The following is a 21,659-nucleotide window of genomic DNA, read 5'->3' on the forward strand; positions in this document are numbered from 1 at the left end:
GAAAATTGAATCACTCAATTTTCTCCATGCAACAAGCGAAGCAAATCACTCACCTCACTTAATCACACAATAAAAACGTGCATAAAGCACTAAGGAAATTTTATTAATCAAAAGTTATGTAAATTGTCTCACCAAAGGTGTTTAAATAGGCACCTAACAAACTAACTAAAAGATAAGATAACTAATTTAAATCAGATTTGATCTTATTTGATTAGATCAGATTTGATTTAAATTTTAAAATCCTAAAGATATGATAACTAATTTAGATCAGATTTGATTTAAATTTAAAATCCCTAAAAATACTAGTAAGCAAATCGGAAGTAAATCAAATCTTCCAACAAACTCTAACAGCAAAACAAATTAAAATAAATTATAAAAAAATTCGAAAATATTAATAATTTATGCCTCCCACAGAATTTGAAAAGCATTATTGGGCTTCTTGCTGTCCTGACTTAACCCAATCGGTCTTATGAATTGTTGTCTTTTCAGCACCACCGTTTTTGAGACAGACTCTTGGTCTTCTTGATGTCCAAGACTAGCATGGCACAATTCTTCTAGAATTCAGATCCTTGAATATGGCAAGATTATCATTCCGTCCCTTAGCTCTAAGATGACAAAAATGTCCTCCTAACCACGTATCATCAAGCTTGTGACCATGAGATCAGGATGGATTATAGGCATGTCAGAAATTTTTCAGGCAAAGATATTGGAGTTTAATGAGGTCTTGTTTTAGCTGTTCTTCCATGTTTTCCCCTAGGTTGGTTATTTTTTCGATTTCATTCCCAATATGGATTTCCCCGATCTTTGCTTCTGGTTGGGGTCTCAGTTCTTCCTGAACTCGGACACCTCTAAATTCTATGATGTTGGCCTCTTTTTTTTTTTTTTTGTATACCCTCGTAGGTTCAGGTTTTCATTATAGCATCTTCTTGCTAGTTTATGGTCTCCTCTTACATTAGCTATCCCTTCAGCAGTAGGGAACTTCATGCGAAGGTGAGGGGTAGAGACTACTACAACAAGTTGGTTTAGTGTTGTCCGGCCTATCAGGGTGTTGTAAGCCGATGCTACGTCGACTACTATGTAGACTATGTTGAAGGGTTTCGATCTTGGGCCCTTTTCAAAGGTAGTGTAAAGAGAAATGAACCCTAGAGCTTGGATTGAAGTGTCTCCCTGGATGAAGAGGGTATTTGGATATGCTCTCTGATGAGTGGATATTTTATACACTTTTTGGCACCATTTTCATATAGTTTTTAGCATGTTTTATTTAAGTTTTATTATGTTTTCATAGGTTTTAGTGCAAAATTCATATTTTTGTATTTATTTTACTTTTATGCGTTTTAAGCCAACAAACAACTTTTCTATCTGCCTGACTAAGATCTACAAGTATTACTTGGATGACCCAGTGTATTTGCTAGTTCAGTTGTGCGAAGTGTAATTCCGCGCACCAAGTTTTTGGCGCCGTTGCTGGGGATTGTTTGAGTTTGAACAAACTAACAGATTATTTTGTTGGTTAGATTAGGTATTGTTTTTAATTTTGTTTGAGTCTTTTAATTTTCTATTTCGAAAAAAACAAAACTTTTTCAAAAATATTTTCTTTTCTTTATCAATCTTTATCTTTAGTTTGAGTCTTTTGTTCTTGTTATTGTTTCAGTCTTTTTTGAATTTCTTGAGTCTTTTTTATAAAAATTTTCAAAAATAGTGTCTTTTGTGTGAATCTTGTGTCAATCTTTAAGTTTGGTGTCTTCTTGTGTCTTTTCTTTTAAAATTTTCGAAATTGATGTCTTTGGTTTTCAAAATTTTTAAGTTTAGTGTCATTTGCATGTTCTTTATTTTCTTTGAATTCTTTAAGTTTTGTTCTTGGTGTTCTTTTTTATCTTCAAAGTGTTCTTGTTTTTCTTCTTGTTTTGATCTTAAAATTTTTAAGTTTGGTATCTTTAGGTGTTCTTTTTATAATTTTTGAAAATTTAAAGTCTTTAGATCTAAAAATTTTAAATTTGGTGTCTTTTTGTTGTTTTTCTCTTTTCTTATTAAATTCAAAAATAAAAAAAATAAAATATCTTTTCTTATCTTTATCTCAATTTTCGAAAAAAGAAACAAATTTTTCAAATTTTAATTTCAAAATCATTATCTTATCTTATCTTAGTTTTAAATTTCAAAATTTAAATCTTTCCAAAATCAAATCTTTTCAAAAATCATATATTTTTCAAATTGCTATCTTATCTTTCTATCTTTCTTCAAACTTCAAAAATTTTATCTTATCTTATTTCAAATTCAAAATTTAAAATTTAAAATTTAAAATTTCAAAAATAAATCTTTTTAAAAAAAATCAAATTTCAAATCTTATCTTTTTCAAATCTTTTTTTTTTCAAAATCTTTTTCAAATTCTTATCTTATCTTTTCTAATTTCAAATTTTAAAATTAAATCTTTTTCAAATCATTTCAACTTCTATCTTATCTTTTCTAATTTTAAATTTTAAATTTAAATCTTTTCTAATATTGTATCTTATCTTGTTTTCAAATATTTCTATTAATTAGTTACTTGTTTTCTCTTTCTTCTTTTTCAAAACTTCCTAACTAATTCTTCTCTCTTCTAATTTTCAAAAATATCTTCTCTCTTTCTCTCTCTTATTTTTTAAAAATTCATAATTTAATTTTCAAATCTTTTTAGTTAATTAAGTTTTATTTTCAAATTGATTTAATAAATAAAAATAAAAACAAAGTATTTTCTCTTTTTACTTCTAATTTTCGAATTCTTCTCTCCTCATAGCCGAATTCTTCCTCTCTTTTCTCTATCATCATTCTTCTTTCTTCTTCTTCTTCACATCTCATAGGGAGTCCTCTGTTCTTGAACATAGAGCTCCCATTATTCTTCTTTCTTGTTTTCTTTTTCTTGTTATGAGCAGGAACAAGAATAAAGAACCTCTCTTTAATCTTGATCCTGAACTTGAGAGGACCTTAAGGAGGTGTTTACAACAAGCTAAAGTGCAACACTCTGGAATAAACCTCTCAGAAAATTTCAAACAAGAAGCTAAAGGCATGGCAAACAATGCTAATAATGGAGGAGATGCAAGAAAGGTTCTTGGTGACTACACCATACCAACTTCTGATTTCTATGGAAGAAGTATCTCCATACCCTCCATTAGAGCTAATAACTTTGAGCTTAAGCCTCAGTTAGTCTCTCTTTTGCAACAGAATTGCAAGTTCCATGGATTTCCACTGGAAGATCCACACCTATTCCTGTTGGAATTCTCGCAAATTTGTGACACTGTTAAGACCAATGGAGTTGATCCTGAGGTCTACAAACTTATGCTCTTTCCCTTTGCTGTTAGTGACAGAGCTAAAATATGGTTGGATTCTCAACCTAAAGAAAGCCTAGACTTTTGGGAGAAGCTGGTCAATGCTTTCTTGGCCAAATTCTTTCCTCCTTAAAGGATAAGCAAAATTAGAGTGAAAGTTCAAACCTTCAGACAAAAAGAAGGTGAATCCCTCTATGAAGCTTGGAAAAGATACAAGCAACTAATTAGGAGGTGTCCTCCTCACATGCTCTCAGAATGGTCTATCCTAGGTATCTTCTATGATGGTCTTTCTGAGATGTCCAAAATATCATTGGACAGTTCTTCTAGTGGATCACTCCACTTAAAGAAAATGCCTACAGAAGCAAGAGAACTCATTGAGATGATTGCAATTAACCAATTAATGTACACTTTTGAGAGAAACCCTATGAATAATGGGGTAGCTCAGAAAAAAAGAGTTCTTGAAGTTGACACTCTAAATGCCATATTGGCTCAGAACAAGATCTTGACCCAGCAGGTCAATATGATCTCTCAGCATTTGACTGGAATGCAAGCTGCAGCTGGCAGCACCCAATAAGCTTCCTCTGAAGTAGAAGCTTATGATCCTGACCAACCCATGATGGAGGAGGTGAATTACATGGGAGAACCCTATGGAAACACCTACAACCCTTCATGGAGGAACCATCCTAACCTTTCATTGAAGAATCAACAGAAGCCTCAACGAGGCTTCAATAATAATCAAGGTGGAAGAACCCGAAATAGGTTAAACAGCAGGCCACCATTCCCATTTTCTCAAAGGAATATGGAGACTCCTAAGCAGACCTTTCTGACCTAGACACTATATTCTCCAATCTCTCTAAGACCACTCATAGTTTCATAGCTGAAACAAGATCCTCCAATAGAAATTTGGAGGTATAAGTTGGTCAACTGAGCAAGAGAATCCCTGAGACTCTTCCTGACACTCTTCCTAGTAACACTGAAGTAAACCCAAGAGAAGAGTACAAGGCCATCACCATATAGGCTAAGGTCGAATTTGGAGAAACTGAGATGGCATTGAATGCCAGTAAGGAAGACCTCACTAGGCATTCAATGCCTAAGCCAGCGCAGAAGCTGGCATTGAATGCTAGTGAGGAATACTTCACTGAGCGTTCAATGCTAAAGAAATTCTTATCAAAGAATTTAAGGAAGCCAAAGCTCATGTAGAGACCATAGAGGTTCCCTTGCATGCACTCCTGCAGTGCATGAGTTCTGATGAATACTCATCCTTTGATGAGGATGAAAAAATTAGGGAAGAGCATGTTGCTTGGTACCTAGGGGCTCTTATGAAGCTAAATGATAAGTTGTTTTGGCACAAAACCTTTGGAGGAAGAACCTCCAGTATTTACCAAAGAACTCAATGCTTTGGTACAGCAGAAGTTACCTCAGAAGCTTCCGGATCCCAGATGCTTTCTAATTCCTTGCACCATAGGCACCATGACCTTTGAGAAGACAATGTGTGACCTAGGGTCAAGTATAAACCTCATGCCACTCTCTGTAATGGAGAAGTTGGGAATCTTTGAGGTACAAGCTGCAAATATCTCACTAGAGATGGCAGACAAATCAATGAAGAAAGCATATGGCTTAGTAGAGGATGTCTTGGTAAAGGTTGAAGACCATTACATCCTTGCAAATTTCATAATCCTAGAAACTGGGGAAGATAAGGATGAATCCATCATCCTTGGAAGACCTTTCCTAGCCACTGCCAATGTTATCATTGATGTAGTTAAGGGTGAAATGATTCTACAACTAGGGGAGGATCGCATCTTGTTCAAGATGCCTTACCCCAACTCTCCCTTTAAAAAGAGAGAACACTTAGTGTTCCAATCATCTCTTTCAGTGTAGAGCTTTACTGAGTCCCCAAACATCAATTCTAAGTTAGGTGTTGGGCAGCCATCAATAAGCACTGAGAACAAAGGTACTAAGAAGAAAGTATCTAAAGGCTGGAGGGAAAAGAGAGTCTCCACTAAAGGCCTCTCACCTGGCATGAGAGTTGTCTTCACCAAGAAGCCAGTCATACCACATACAGTGAGTCGTGTCCTGTCTCTAGAGCATGTGGAGCTCATTCATGAGAAGTTAGGAAGAAAGTTCACTATAAGAGGCAAAATTCTGAGCCCATATCACTCTCCGTAAAGAGCTAACCGTCAAGATAGTGATGTTAAAAGAGTGCTAGTTGTGAGGCAACCCAACCCTATTTAGTTATTTCTATTTCTTTAATTCCTTAAGTTTGTTTTTCTTTAAGTTATTTCTTTAGGTTCATGATCATATGAAGCAGTCAGAATAGAGACAGAATGGTTCAACAATGAAAATAGACCACTCTGGATAGAGAGTCTTGCTGGTGTCGAACGCCAGCCAGAGGCATAGCCTAGGCGTTCAACGGCCCAATTGACAACATAGCTAGCGTTGAACGCCAACCAAGAGCATAGTGCTAGGCGTTCAATGCCAATGAAGAGGGCAGGGAATCTGAATTCTCTAGCCTCTCAGGACCAATGGATCCCACAGCATCTTTACTTACCCCATTTCTTTCCCCTTCTTTTCACACTTTCCTATACACTCTTCCCTATAAATCCTAGCTCAATCACATCCATATCACTTCCCCAAAACCATCATAACTCCCATCAACCCCTACCCACTTCAAAATCAAATTTTTCTCCCATTTATCCCACCCATGACCGAACCCTAACCTATCCCACTTATATAAATACCATTCATTCTAACCCTTTATACACACACCTTTCATACACATCAAAGCCCCCTTGGCCGAATTAATTCTCTCCCTCCATCTCCATTTATTTTCTTCTTCTTCTACTCCATTCTTCTCTTTTATTTATTTTTTGCTTGAGGACAAGAAATTCTTTTAAGTTTGGAATGGAAAAAACCGTTGCTTTTTGCTTTCCATTACCACTTATGGCACCTGAGGTTGGAGAACCCTCTAGAAAGTGGAAAGGAAAGGCTGTAGCCACCACTTCTGAATCTTGGAAGATGGAGAGATTCATCACCAAAGCCCACCAAGATCACTTCTATGAAGTAGTGGCAGAGAAGAAGGTGATCCATGAGGTCACTTTTAGTCTAAAGAAGAATGAGTATTAGGAAATCCAAAGAGAGATCTGGAGAAGAGGTTGGGAAGTCCTAACCAATCCCATATAAGAGGATGTGATCTTAATGATGCAAGAGTTCTATGCTAATACATGGGCCACGAAAAACCATGACATTAGTGTGAACCCAAATCCCAAGAATTAGAGCTTGCCTTTGATGCAAGGAGACCCACATCCTTACACTAGAAGAGTCAACTTTGATCAGAGACTGGATCAAGTGCTCTTAGATATTTGTGTGGAAGGAGCACAGTAGAAAAGGGATTCCCAAGGCAAGCTCATTCAACTAAGAAGGCTTGACCTCAAGCCCGTAGCTAGAGGATGGTTGGAATTCATCCAACGCTCTATCATCCCTACTAGCAACCGGTCTGAAGTTACCGACCAAGCCATCATGATCCATTGCATCATGATTCTGAGTGAGGAGGAAGTACATGAGGTGATACCTTAATAATTATACAAGATAACTGAAAAGCCTTCCACCAAAGTAAGGTTAGCTTTTTCTCACCTTATTTGTCACCTATGCAATTTAGATGGAATTGTCATAGAAGGAGACATCTTTATTGAGGAGAAAAAGCCCATCACTAAGAAGAGGATGGAGCAAACTAGAGAGCATGCACAAGAGCCCGTGCAACCGCGTCAGTAAAAAATTCCTGGGATACCTCAAGGGATGCAATTTCCTCCTCAAGACTATTCGGACCAATTACATAATTCTCTTGGAGAATTAAACACTAATATAGAGCAATTGAGGTTGGAGCATCAAGAGCATTTCACCATCCTCAATGAAATAAGAGAAGATCAAAGGGCTATGAGAGAAGAACAATAGAGACAAGGGCGTGACATTGAAGAGATCAAGCACTACATTGGATTCTCAAGGACGAGTAGTAGCCGTCTTCACTAAGGTAGATTATATTCATTCTCTTAATCCCCTTTTCTTATATTATTTTTCTATTTTCTGCTATGTTTTATTGTCTGTTCTCTTGTTCTTGTTGCATGATCATTTCTATCTATATCTTAAAGTTATAAAATGTTCCATATATCTTACACCTTATTTAAAAGAAAATTTTATTTGAAAGAGAGATTAAGTTGCATGAATTTCGAGTTTATAATAGTTCAATTATCTTGATGTGGTGGCATTGCTTTTGTTTTCTGAATGTATGAATGAACAGTGCATATTTAAAATTGAAATTAAGAAAGTTGGCTCTTGAAAGAATGATGATAAAAGTGAAGTATTATTGGTAATCTGAAAAATCTAAAAATTGATTCTTGAAGCAAGAAAAAGTAGCAAAAAAGCAATAAAAGAAATATATATATATATATATATATATATATATATATATATATATATATATATATATATATATATATACCAGATGGCCCGAAGCGGATCAAGAAGGGAAAAGGGGAAGAAGGATCAAAAGTAAATGTCAATATGAATGCAGTATGATAAATGCAAGAACAAGAAAGTAAATATGAAGTTAGATGCGGCGGTAGTCCGCACGCATATGTAGGTTAGTTATGTAGTTAGATGTGGCGGTAATCCGCACGCATATGCAGTTGCAGAAAAATATGGGAACACGAAAATGAAGAACTGAATAAGAGATTTTTATTAAATGATCTGAAAATGGAGAAGAGGGAAGAAGAGCTGGAGAGCTTACAATGGGAACTCTCAGAGCTTCTCTCACTAACTTCTCTCTATGTTTTTGTAAAATGAAAAGGGTGCCTTACAATGAGAATGTGGCCTCTTTTTATAGTTGAGAAAATTTCTGTTTCTACCGTGCAGGTTATGTTAACCGGTACTATTGGTACAGTACAAGTTGAAACAATTTTGATTTTTGCAAATTTGACTTAAGATCTATTCTTCTCCTAGATTGATTCCAAAGCAATCGTCTTCATTTTGATTGTAATCACTTGATGACTCTTCTGAGGGAGTAGGATTATCTTTGTGTTTTTTGTCTTCTTCGATCATCTGCATGATTTGTTGAAGGTGTCTTGTTAAGGTTTCTTTTGATTGGGCTCCTGCAAGGGCTGCTGCAATTTGGGCTTTCTGGTTGAGGAATATTGATTCTTCATGGTCGAATGGTTTGGTGAACTTGGGGTGCTCTTTAAACCAATTTCGAAGTTTATCTGGATGGGCCATGGCGGCATCAAACTGAGACCACCATTTTACATAGGCATTCCTTTGAAGCATAGGTAGTGCCTTTGGATGTTCTTGTTTACTATACATGTACTGCCATGAGAATACCCAGGCCAGGGAGAAAACAGAGAAAAATTGAAGATCTGCAGGAATGCTTGTTTCCTGTTGGTCAAATTTTTTGGTGAAAATTTTGAACCCCTCGTCGGCAGGTGGGGGCAAGATTTCTGGTAGAGGACCAAAGTAATCCCACCATTGGGAGAACCAATTTGGGAATTGATAATTGGTATTTTTCTTGAAATAAATGAGCCAAAAATGTATGTTTTGATTATTTTGTAACCAAAATACTCTTGTCCAGGCATCCACATAATCCCAATAAGAATATCCTATTGGGTCATAAGGATTAGAGAATTTTTTAGTATTGTTTGGATTTTTACCAAATTGTTTAGGGGTGAGTACTTTTAGAATTTGAATGGTTGAATGAGTTATGTTGGTGGCATCTTTAGGATCTTTGTAATGTTTTATTGAGACTGAGTCTGAATCCACTAATATGAATTCATAAAACTGTCTGGTTTTGTTCAAGGCTGTTGGTCTAAAATGGAATCCTGGTGGAAAAACTTTAGGAATAACTTTAAAAGGTGATTTTTTCCAAAACTCGGGTTCCATTAGAAGGACAGATGAGAACTTGTTTTTTGAAATGTATGTGGATGGTTGTTTTATTTGAGTGTTGACAGGCTGAGTTTGGTTTGATTGAGGTGGCATTGTTTGGGTAATTGTTTTTCCTTTTGGGTCATTGCAAATGGTTTTTTGAGTTGCCATTTGTGAGATAAGTTTGGTAAGGTCTATTTCATCTTCATCTGATCTGTCACATATGTCAGCCCAGGATTTTTTATGGAGCTTTGTAAGGCCTGCATCTTGTAAGGCCAACAAGGTTTGGATTGGGAAGGCATAATCTGCCTTTGTTTGTTTGGCTGTTTGACTACTTGGGGGTTGAGTAGATGACTCAACTACATTTTTTGTGATCTGAGTAGCTGACCCAGTCGGCTCTTGGGTTATAGGGGAAGGTTGTTGGGTAGTTGACCCAGTTGGGGTAGTTGACCTAGATTTCTTAGTCGGCCCAGGAAGGGCTAGGCGAATGCCTCTGCCTCTTACCGAGGCTAATGTTGCCTTTTTAGGCATCTTTCCCTTGATTATCTCCCTGCAAATATTCACGTGTGAGAAAGTCAGGGAGAGAGTTTGAGTTACCCTTGATATGCTCAATGTCGAAATCAAAGACACTTAAAATTGCTTGCCATCTAGCAAAAATTTGTTTTGATGCAAGATTTTTTACATCATTTTGTAACACATCTTTAGCTGATTTGCAATCAACTCGGACTAAAAATTTTTGATTGAGTAAGTCGGATTAAAATTTTGTGATGCATAAAACAATGACTAAAATTTCTTTTTTGATTGTGGAATATTTTTGTTGAGTAATATTCCAGTGTTTGGATGTAAATGCAATGATACATTCTTTACCATGCAGTTTTTGTTTTAGAATACCACCATATCCTAAATCTGATGCATCAGTTTCTACTATTTTGAATGCATGAGGAATGGGCAGGTAAAGACATGGAAGATTGCGGACTTTGGTTTTAAGAAATCTGATAATATCCGAATGTTTATCTGTCCAAGGTGGAGGATTTTTCTTAAGCCTATCATAGTGGGGCTTAAGGAAATTGTTAAGATTCGGGATGAAATCTGAAACATAGTTGAGACATCCTAGGAACCTCTGGAGCTGAGGTTTATCGAGGATATAATCTGGAAACTTTTCTACAAACAAAATTGATCTTTCAATAGGAGTTATTGTTCCTTGGAAAATTATGTGACCAAGAAATCGGATTTTTGTTTGAAAAAGAACAATTTTTGGTTTAGAAACAGCAAGTCCATTTTTTTGGATGATGTACATAAAAGTTTTAACATGTTTGAAATGTTCATCCAGAGTCTGGGAAAAAATTAAGACATCATCAATATAAACGATTGCAAAGTTTGAGTGTGGGTTGAAAATATCATTCATGATTTTCTGAAATTCAGAAGGGGCATTTTTCAGACCAAAAGGCATTACATTCCATTCATATTGCCCGAATGGAACTGTAAAAGCTGTTTTATATCGGTCTGATTCAGTGATTTGGATTTGCCAAAAACCCGACTTCATATCAAATTTTGAAAAAATATTTGCTGAGTTTAACCTATTAAGCAAATCCTTTTTGTTTGGGATGGGGTAACGAATCCACTGTAAAGCTTGATTCAAAGGTTTGTAATTGATGACAAGCCTGGGAGTTCCTCTTTCTATCTCAGCTTGTTTATTAACATAAAAAGCAGAGCAAGACCAAGGACTTTTGCTAGGACGGATTAACTTTTTATCCAAAAGATCTTTAATTTCTTGTTGACAATGCTATAAAAGCTTCTCATTCATTTGAATGGGGCGGGCTTTTGTAGGGATTTTTGATTCTTTGAAATCCTTTTCATATGGAAGATCAACAATGTGTTCTTTCCTATCCCAGAAGGCATGAGGCAAATCAGAACAAATAGATTTTTCAATTTGATTTAAAAGATTTTTTATTTTTTCTTGAATCTTTGGTTGAGAAAGCTGTGATTCAAGGGTTTTGAAAGAGATTTCTTCTTTTAGAAAACAAATCTGTTTGGTTTTGGATTCAATTAGGTTTAGAGATCTTTGCTTTGGTGAGTCTAGGAACTCAAAGAAAGTTACTTGTCCTCCCACAAAAGAGGTAAGTCCAGGAAAATCTTCCAGATATGGAAACAATAGATTTATGAAAGGTGTTCCCAAAACTACATCATTTTTTATATCTTTTGCTATGATGAAATCGGTGGGAATTCTGATATTTTCCTTTTCAATAAAGACATTGGTTATTTTAAAATTGATACCTAGCCTTTCACCCGTTATTGAGCTAAGGCGTTCAGTAGTTTTTTCGAAATATTTTGTGGGGACCAGACCTTCCTTAATACAGTTTGAATCTGCACCTGAATCAAAGAGTGCAATGGTGTCAAAAATAAAATCTTTAACGACAATTTGGACATTAACACGATGTTTCATGAAGGAGAATACATTTATTATTCTTAAAATTTCTTTTACCTCGTTGTCGTTGGAAATTTTATTTTCTTGTTCCTTAGAGCACTCAGTTTGGTTTAAAAGAGAACCAAGATCCTCATCACCAGATTCTTCTTCTTGCACTAATTGCGAGAGAATGAGATGATGATCATTTTGGTTTCTTTGATTTCCTGGATTTCCCTTTTAAGATTGTTAACCTCAGTTTGGAGGTCCTGAATGGTTATGGGACGAATAACTTGTTTTTCTAATTTTTTGAAAATAGGTTTGACATCATATTTATTGTTAAGGACCAAATTTTTGGGTTTTTTCTCCTTTTGTAAAGATCTTTTTAGTTTCAAAAGAAATTCTTTCTTTTGTTCTGGATTGTCAATAGCCTTGATAGCATCAAATAAGATATCTTGATCTTTGGATAAAACATTAATTTGCTTGATATCTGAATTTGAAGATGACTCAACGTCATCAACTTGGATATTGTTGATATTATCATCAGAAGATTCTGGTCCAGAGTTATCATCTGAACTCTCAATCATAAGATTATTAATTTGTTCCTCAATCTGAGGATCAAGATTCAGATTATTAATCTTTCCTTTTAACCGACAATATTTGCTAACATGTCCTGGTTTTTTACATGTGTAACAAATATTTGGGTTTTTCTGGGGATACTTTTGGAAATTCTTTTGGAAACTTGTTTCATTTTTAGGTTTTTGAAAACCCTTTTTGAATCTTCTAAAATTCTTTTCAGGGTTAGGTTTAAAAACTTTTCGGTTGGAAGGTCTTTTAGATTTCCTTGGATGACAAGCAGGAATACCAAATTGTTCACAGAAAGTTCCCAAATCGATACGATTTTGAGTTTTCTCACGAGCAAGTTGCCTTTGGATTTTATCATCTTGACAAATCTTTAGGGCAACCTTTTGGATAAAAGAAATGAGTTGGCCATAACTTAACTCATCATAGGGTATTATTCCGTCTGGGGTTAAGCTACGAATTTTGTCCCTTACTTTATCTCCAAGGGATTTGGGGAGTCCAGCAAGGAATTTTTCTTTCCAGAAAGGTTGTTAACTGTCTTCTCTGGTATAAACCCTAGTAAGAAAGGTGTCTTTATACCATCGAAAGTCAGACAACGTTTTGCATCTGAGATTGGAAAGCAGCTCAGCAGAACGGTCTTTCCAAAGAGATGGATCACCAATGAAGTGGCTTGCTATGGTAAAAATTAAGGTATTGACAGCATCGGAGATAGGTTCCCCGTCGTCACCAATGATGGGTTCGTTCTGGTCGTTGACTTTTATGGTAGAAAAGATTGAGTGTTTTTGGTTATCGGAAAGGTAGTTATCCCACCATCCCTTCAGTTGGCCACTAAACCCAGAAACAATAACATTGGCTATAGCTTCTTCAGAGGTGTCATGGGCTGCTTGATAGGCTGTGCCTACCATTGTCATATGCTGGAGCATACTCATGATATTATATTCCGTTTTGCCATCTATATTCCATTCATAGACATTATTGGCATTAAAGCTAACAAAACCTAGTTCTCTTTCTTCGAGAGCTAGATCTGGAGCGGATACACGATTATAACCATACGTAGAGGGTTTAGTTAAACCCTTCCACTTGGTTAGGGAGTTGGTCAAAATGGGGCTGATCTTGAGGGATGATTTGTCAGAATCATCACTTTGCTCAAAGCAAGATTCATTGGACTCAAGGCCGAAGGCATTAATAGCTTTAGATGAGCGTGTTTGAATACGAGAAGTAGATTCACCCGAGTTTGTAGGAGTTTCAGGGATAGTAGTAAAACGATTCAAAAGTTGGTCAATCTTTTGAATAACTTTCGAATCACTAGATTGTTGTTTTAAAATGGAGGTTTTAAGACTTTGCTTAGCCTTGCTACTTATTTTGAAAGGTTTAAAAAGAGGTTTCTCAATACTTTTAGAAGTAGATGCTTCAGAAACATTTTTCAAGGAGAAAGTAGATCCTGAAGATGAAAGGTTGTCACCCAAGCATTGTAAAAATCTGTTGGTATACTTTGATTGTTCAATGAGATTTTTAATATCTTTAGGGGCGACAGCTTCATCCACATTCTTTGTTTTAAAAGGAGAGGCCATAACAGGATTATGTCCTTCCGTATTTGAAATAATAAAAGCTCCTTTTGGAGGAAACTCAGATCTAACTAAGTTCCCATCTTTGAATTTCCAAGTTGAAATAACATTTGCTGAAAATGAAGTTTGTTTAGTTTTAAAAGGATACTTAATGTTGTTTTTTATGGAATAAGCATGAAACCATTCAAAAAAAGGAATATGCATTCTAACATCATTTAAAAATTTGTAATATTTTTCTTTGAATGATGAGATTTGAGAAGCTGTATAAGTACGTAAATACCATTCTCTTTGGAGGTCATACTCTTCAGAGTTAAGGTTTTACGTAAGGCTTCTCTGTTTATAACAAATTCCGTGTTATTCATTTACCATTCAAAGAAGAATATGTTGGAGATTGATGGGATTGATGAGAAGATTCAACTTCAAATTATACATCACCATCATCTTCTTGGTAAACTCCTTGAGAAATGCTTGAATTGTTTTGTAATCCCGAAATATGTATTTCAGAATTGGCTAGTCTCGACATTTTTGAAAACTGAGATTGGGAAGTTACTGAAAAAGATCTTCTTGCTGAAGCAAAATCATTAGATGTTCCTGCTTCAGATCTAGAAGAAAAAGAGTTTCGTCTATCAAAGAAAATCTCTACTTTCCCTGATTCATCTTGTTTTACTTCTCGTAAAAGAGGTGCTTGTCTAGGATGCGTTGGAATGGCTCGGTCAATTGACCATGATTGAGGGAGGTCAATTTCATCCCATCTTATGAGCCTTGGGATCATGACGTTGGCCTTTGTCATGTCTGTGACAAACAAAGTGGTTTAACGATCTTGGGACTTAAGAAGGACTCTAGAGTTACAAGTGTTCATGACCTTGTATTGAATCCTATAGATTAAAGCGGCTGGAATGGAACCTTCTTTCATGTTAAGACCATGAATTCGAATGTTTAGGAAAAGAGAGTCAAGGATGTTAAGGTCTAACAGGCTGACCGTCTTGTTTGGGAAACAGTTGAAGTAAACTGGACCATGTCCTAGACTTGTTTCAACTGTTCCGATTAAGGAGTCTTGGAAGTCATTGTGTCTAATGTCTCTAAGACACATGAGGATAGAGGCATTCAAACCTTCTCGGATGAGTGGTTTGACTGCAACTTGGACACACCCTATGTGAAGATATCTATAGTGACGGGCATGTTCTCTAACCGATTGTTTAGTCAGAAGATGGAATTCCTCACCGGAATCGGGTCCTAGAGGAATATTATTTTCAGCGGTTTTGATGATATAATCAGATTTTCTCTTGTTATCATCAGGGACATATAACTCATCTTGTGGGATTTTGGGTATTTCCCAATTGTCAATGGCTTGATTGATATCTTCGAAGCAAACTTCTTCTTCAAAGATATTGTGTTTGGGGGAAAGTTCCTCAGGACGAGTAACTTTCTCAGTAAGGGGATTGGAAGAAGAATGGATCGAAGAGGAGGAAGAAGAGGACGGTGAAGAAAAGGAAAGGCGTCTAGAGAGAGAGCGAAAGAGTTTAGACATGATTAGATAAAATCTGATATCATGGCCCTCCTTTGGTTCAGAGAGAACATATATATTATCACTAAACTATCACTCAAATTTTTGAATCTGGGTTTTAACTCTTTTTTTTTACTCTTTTTTTTTGAAGAACTAATAATCCTTTAAATCTATAGCCACCAGGAGTTCTTACGTTTGGACCATTATCACTTTTAGGGACATCATCAAGTTAGCCTTACTGCCCGAATTCCAGGGTCTTACTGCTACAACCCCTTTGAGTGATAAGGTTAAACGGCCTGTACTTCCAGATTTAAAGTATTGTTTCTTATGTACAAAATGAACAGTGTCCCTAACTATATGCTTGTGGTGTGAAGGTGTCAAGTAAAAAAGCTTGAGACTGAGCAGTTAAAGTCATGATCCAAAGCAAAAAGAGTGTGTTTAAGAACTCTGGACACCTCTATCTGGGGATTCTAGTAAAGCTGAATCACAATCCGAAAGGATTCACCCAATTAAGTGTCTGTGGCACTTATGTATCTGGTGGTAATACTGGAAAAAATAAAGTTCTTAGGGCCACAGCCAAGATTGTAAAAGCTGTGTTGAAGAATAAAAAAGAACTGAACTAGGAGAATCAATAATATCATCTAGATTTTAAGTTCCTAAAGAGGCCAACACTTCTGAGTTTCAATGGATCGTTAGATGCCAAAATTATTCAGAAGCAAAAAGCTACTAAGTCCTGCTCATCTAATTGAAACTGAGCTTCATTGAAAACTCTAAGATTTATTGTATCTTACTCTTCTTTTTATCCTACTTTTTTTTAGTTTCTTGGAGACAAGCAATAGTTTAAGTTTGATGTTCTGATGAGTGGATATTTTATACACTTTTTGCCATCATTTTCATATAGTTTTTAGCATGTTTTATTGAAGTTTTATTATGTTTTCATAGATTTTAGTGCAAAATTCACATTTTTGGATTCTACTTTGAGTTTGTATATTCTTATGCGATTTCAGGTATTTTTTGGCTGAAATTGAGGAGCTGGAGCAAAAGTCTGATTCAGAGGCAGAGAAAGTGTTGTAGACGCTGTCAGGATTTGACCTCCTTATACTCGAAGGAGCTTTTCTGGAGCTTCAAAAGTCTAAATGGAGTGTTCTTAATGGCTATGGAAAGCAAACATTCAGAGCTTTCCAGCAATGTATAATAGTCCATACTTTGCATTAGAATTGAAGGCCCAAAACTGGCATTCAACGCCAGCCATATGCCCTATTCTGGCGTCCAATGCCCACAAGGGAGTATCCAATGTTCCAACGCCCACAAAGGACCCCCAAGCAGGTGTTCAACACCCAAGGAGCCTCCTAGGACGTGGTTCTCAATTAAGCTCAACCCAAACACTCACCAATTGGGCCCTAGAAGTGGATTTCCATACTAAAAGACTGTTTTACCCTTCTTACGTAATCCTTAGTCATTAGTATAGTATTTATTTGAGAACTTTTATACTTTTGAGGAACAGTCGGAGGAGTTCTTGACACACATCTAGCATATTTTTTAATTCTATATTGTATTTTCTATTAGTATGAGTCTCTAAACCTCCTTGGTTGAGGGGATGAGCTTTGCTAAGTTTTATGGATTAATAAAGTATTACTGTTCTATCTCAATTCGTGTTTGATTCTCTTTCATCATTATGAATGCGTTGAACCGGCACAAGGTTATCTCATTCTACATGGGTTCAGAGTGAGTTTTTCATCTGACAATGATGAACCACTAGCTTGATTATACATCTCTTTGACGACTAATCCACGATTTCGTTGGGGACTGGTGCACAAAATTGTGATCATCAATGGCGCCATCAACATGGTACGCACAATTGTAATCTCAACTCCTTATCACAACTTTGCACAACTAACCAGCAAGTGCACTGGGTCGTCCAAGTAATAAACCTTACGCGAGTAAGGGTCGATCCCACGGAGATTGTTGGAATGAAGCAAGCTATGGTCATCTTGTAAATCTCAGTCAGGCAGACTCAAATGGTTATGGATGATGAATAAAACATAAAGATAAAGATAGAGATACGTATGTAATTCATTGGTAAGAATTTCAGATAAGCGTATGGAGATGCTTTGTCCCTTGCGTCTCTCTGCTTTCCTACTGTCTTCATCCAATCCTTCTTACTCCTTTCCATGGCAAGCTGTATGTAGGGTTTCACTGTTGTCAGTGGCTACCTCCCATCCTCTCAATGAAAATGTTCAACGTACCCTATCACGGCACGACTAATCATCTGTCGGGTCTCAATCAGGTTGGAATAGAATCCATTGATTCTTTTGCGTCTGTCACTAACGCCCAGTCTTCAGGAGTTTGAAGCTCGTCACAGTCATTCAATCATTGAATCCTACTCAGAATACCACAGACAAGGTTTAGACCTTCCGGATTCTCTTGAATGCCACCATCAATTCTAGCTTATACCACGAAGATTCCGATTAAGGGATCCAAGAAATATCCACTCAATCTACGGTAGAACGGAGGTGGTTATCAGGCACACGTTCATAGGTGAGAATGATGATGAGTGTCACGGATCATCACATTCATCAAGTTGAAGAACAAGTGATATCTTAGAACAAGAACAAGCTGAATTGAATAGAAGAACAATAGTAATTGCATTTACTCGAGGTACAGCAGAGCTCCACACCTTAATCTATGGTGTGTAGAAACTCCACTGTTGAAAATACATAAGAACAAAGTCTAGGCATGGCTGTGAGGCCAGCCTCATGATCTAAGATAGCATAAGACTAAAGATAGCTACCAAGATGAGAATACAATAGTAAAAGGTCCTATTTGTAGAGAACTAGTAGCCTAGGGATTACAAGGATGAGTAAATGACATAAAAATCCACTTCCGGGCCCACTTGGTGTGTGCTTGGGCTGAGCATTAAAGCATTTTTGTGTAGAGACTTCTCTTGGAGTTAAACGCCAGCTTTTGTGCTAGTTTGGGCCTTTAACTCCCATTCTTGTGCCAGTTCCGGCGTTTAACGCCGGGCAGTTTTGAGCTGATTTGGAACGCCAGTTTGGGCCGTCAAATCTCGAGCAAAGTATGAACAATTATATATTGCTGGAAAGCCCAGGATGTCTAATTTCCAACGCCATTGAGAGCGCCCCAATTGGGCTTCTGTAGCTCCAGAAAATCCACTTCGAGTGCAGGGAGGTCAGAATCCAACAGCATCTGCAGTCCTTTTCAGCCTCTGAATCAGATTTTTGCTCAGGTCCCTCAATTTTAGTCAGAAAATACCTGAAATCATAGAAAAACACACAAACTCATAGTAAAGTCCAGAAAAGTGAATTTTAACTAAAAACTAATAAAAGTATACTAAAAACTAACTAAAACATACTAAAAACATACTAAAAATAATGCCAAAAAGCGTATAAATTATCCGCTCATCACAACACCAAACTTAAATTGTTGCTTGTCCCCAAGCAACTGAAAATCAAATAAGATAAAAAGAAGAGAATATGCAATGAACTCCAAAAACATCTATGAAGATCAGTATTAATTAGATGAGCGGGGCTTTAGCTTTTTGCCTCTGAACAGTTTTGGCATCTCACTCTATCCTTTGAAATTCAGAATGATTGGCTTCTATAGGAACTTAGAATCAGATAGTGTTATTGATTCTCCTAGTTAAGTATGATGATTCTTGAACACAGCTACTTTATGAGTCTTGGCCGTGGCCCAAAGCACTCTGTATTCCAGTATTACCACCGGATACATACATGCCACAGACACATAACTGGGTGAACCTTTTCAGATTGTGACTCAGCTTTGCTAGAGTCCCCAATTAGAGGTGTCCAGGGTTCTTAAGCACACTCTTTTTGCCTTGGATCACAACTTTATTTCCTTCTCTCTTTTTTTTCTTTTCTTTCTCTTTCTCCTTTTTTTTCGAAATTTTTTTTTGTATTCACTGCTTTTTCTTGCTTCAAGAATCATTTTTATGATTTTTCAGATCCTCAGTAACATGTCTCCTCTTTCATCATTCTTTCAAGAGCCAACATTCATGAACAAAAAATTTAAAAGACTTATGCAGTGTTCAAGCATACATTCAGAAACCAAAATTATTGCCACCACATCAAAATAATTAATCTGTTATAAAATTTAAAATTCATGCAATTCTTCTGTTTTTCAATTAAGAACATTTTTTCATTTAAGAAAGGTGATGGATTCATAGGACATTCATAACTTTAAGGCATAGACACTAAGACACTAATGATCATAAGACACAAAAATGGATAAACATAAGTATGATTTTTCGAAAAACAGAAAAATAAAGAACAAGGAGATTAAAGAACGGGTCCACCTTAGTGATGGCGGCTTGTTCTTCCTCTTGAAGATCTTATGGAGTGCTTGAGCTCCTCAATGTCTCTTCCTTGCTTTTGTTGATCCTCTCTCATGATTCTTTGATCTTCTCTAATTTCATGGAGGAGGATGGAATGTTCTTGGTGCTCCACCCTTAGTTGTCTCATGTTGGAACTCAATTCTCCTAGGGAGGTATTGATTTGCTCCCAATAGTTTTGAGGAGGAAAGTGCATCCCTTGAGGCATCTCAGGGATTTCATGATGAGAGGGGTCTCTTGTTTGCTCCATCCTTTTCTTAGTGATGGGCTTGTCCTCGTCAATGAGGGTGTCTCCTTCTATGTCAACTCCAACTAAATAACAGAGGTGACAAATGAGATGAGGGAAGGCTAACCTTGCCAAGGTAGAGGACTTGTCCGCCACCTTATAAAGTTCTTGGGATATAACCTCATGAACTTCTATTTCCTCTCCAATCATGATGCTATGAATCATGATAGCTCGGTCTATAGTAACTTCGGACCGGTTGCTAGTCGGAATGATTGAGCGTTGGATAAACTCCAACCATCCTCTAGCCATGGGCTTGAGGTCGTGCCTTCTCAGTTGAACCGGCTTTCCTCTTGAATCTCTCTTCCATTGAGCACCCTCTTCACAAATGTCTATGAGGACTTGGTCCAATCTTTGATCAAAGTTGACCCTTCTAGTGTAAGGGTGTTCATCTCCTTGTATCATGGGCAAGTTGAATGTCAACCTTACATTTTTCGGACTAAAATCCAAGTATTTCCTCTGAACCATTGTAAGCCAATTCTTTGGGTCCGGGTTCACACTTTGATCATGGTTCTTGGTGATCCATGCATTGGCATAGAACTCTTGAACCATTAAGATTCCGACTTGTTGAATGGGGTTGGTAAGAACTTCCCAACCTCTTCTTCGGATCTCATGTCGGATCTCCGGATATTCACTCTTTTTAAGTTTGAAAGGGACCTCGGGGATCACTTTCTTCATGGCCACAACTTCATAGAAGTGGTCTTGATGCACCCTTGAGATGAATCTCTCCATCTCCCATGACTCGGAGGTGGAAGCTTTTGCCTTCCCTTTCCTCTTTCTAGAGGTTTTTCCGGCCTTGGATACCATAAATGGTTATGAAAAAACAAAAAGCAATGCTTTTACCACACCAAACTTAAAAGGTTTGCTCGTCCTCGAGCAAAAGAAGAAAGAAGATAGTAGAAGAAGAAGAAATGAAGGAGATGGAGGAGGCTTTGTGGTTCGGCCAAGGGGGGAAGTAGTGTTTAGGTTGTGTGAAAATGAAGGAGTGAAGATGGGTTTATATAGGAGTGAAGAGAGGGGTAGGGTTTGGTCATGTATGGGTGGGTTTGGGAGGGAAAGTGGTTTGAATTTGAATGGTGAGGTAGGTGGGGTTTTATGAAGGATGGATGTGAGTGGTGAAGAGAATAGTGGGATTTGATAGGTGAGGGGTTTTTGGGGAAGAGGTTTTGAGGTGATTGGTGAATGGGTGAAGAAGAGAGAGAGTGGTGGGGTAGGTGGGGATCCTGTGGGGTCCACAGATCCTGAGGTGTCAAGGAAAATTCATCCCTGCACCAAGTAGCGAGCAAAAATGTTCTTTATGCCAATTCTGGCGTTAAACGCAGGGCTGGTGCCCATTTCTGGCGTTTAACGCCAGCTTCTTGCCCTTTCCTGGCGTTTAACGCCAGTCTGGTGCCCCTTTCTGGCGTTAAACGCCCAGAATGGTGCCAGACTGGGCGTTAAACGCCCATTTGCTGCCCTTACTGGCATTTAAACGCCAGCAAGGTCGTCCTCCAGGGTGTTCTGTTTTTCTTTCTGTTTTTCATTCTATTTTTGCTTTTTCAATTGATTTTGTGACTTCCCATGATCATCAACCTACAGAAAACATAAAATAACAAAGGAAAATTAGATAAATATAACATTGGGTTGCCTCCCGACAAGCGCTTTTTTATTGTTAGTAGCTTGACAGTGGGCTCTCATGGAGCCTCACAAATACTCAGAGCAATGTTGGAACCTCCCAATCACCAAACTTAGAGTTTGAATGTGGGGGTTCAACACCAA

The 21,659-nt window shown here is 37.1% G+C and overlaps 1 non-coding gene across 1 annotated transcript; it reads right to left on the reverse strand.

The window, feature by feature from the left end:
• Positions 1–3,435: 3,435 nt before the first annotated feature.
• On the reverse strand, positions 3,436–3,542 carry LOC112804386 (small nucleolar RNA R71). Its single transcript, XR_003202993.1, has one exon. It is a non-coding gene; the product is annotated as a small nucleolar RNA R71 (small nucleolar RNA).
• Between the last annotated feature and the right edge of the window lie 18,117 nt (positions 3,543–21,659).

This window comes from Arachis hypogaea, chromosome 5 (assembly GCF_003086295.3).
Source record: "Arachis hypogaea cultivar Tifrunner chromosome 5, arahy.Tifrunner.gnm2.J5K5, whole genome shotgun sequence".
Classification (NCBI taxonomy): Eukaryota; Viridiplantae; Streptophyta; class Magnoliopsida; order Fabales; family Fabaceae; genus Arachis; species Arachis hypogaea.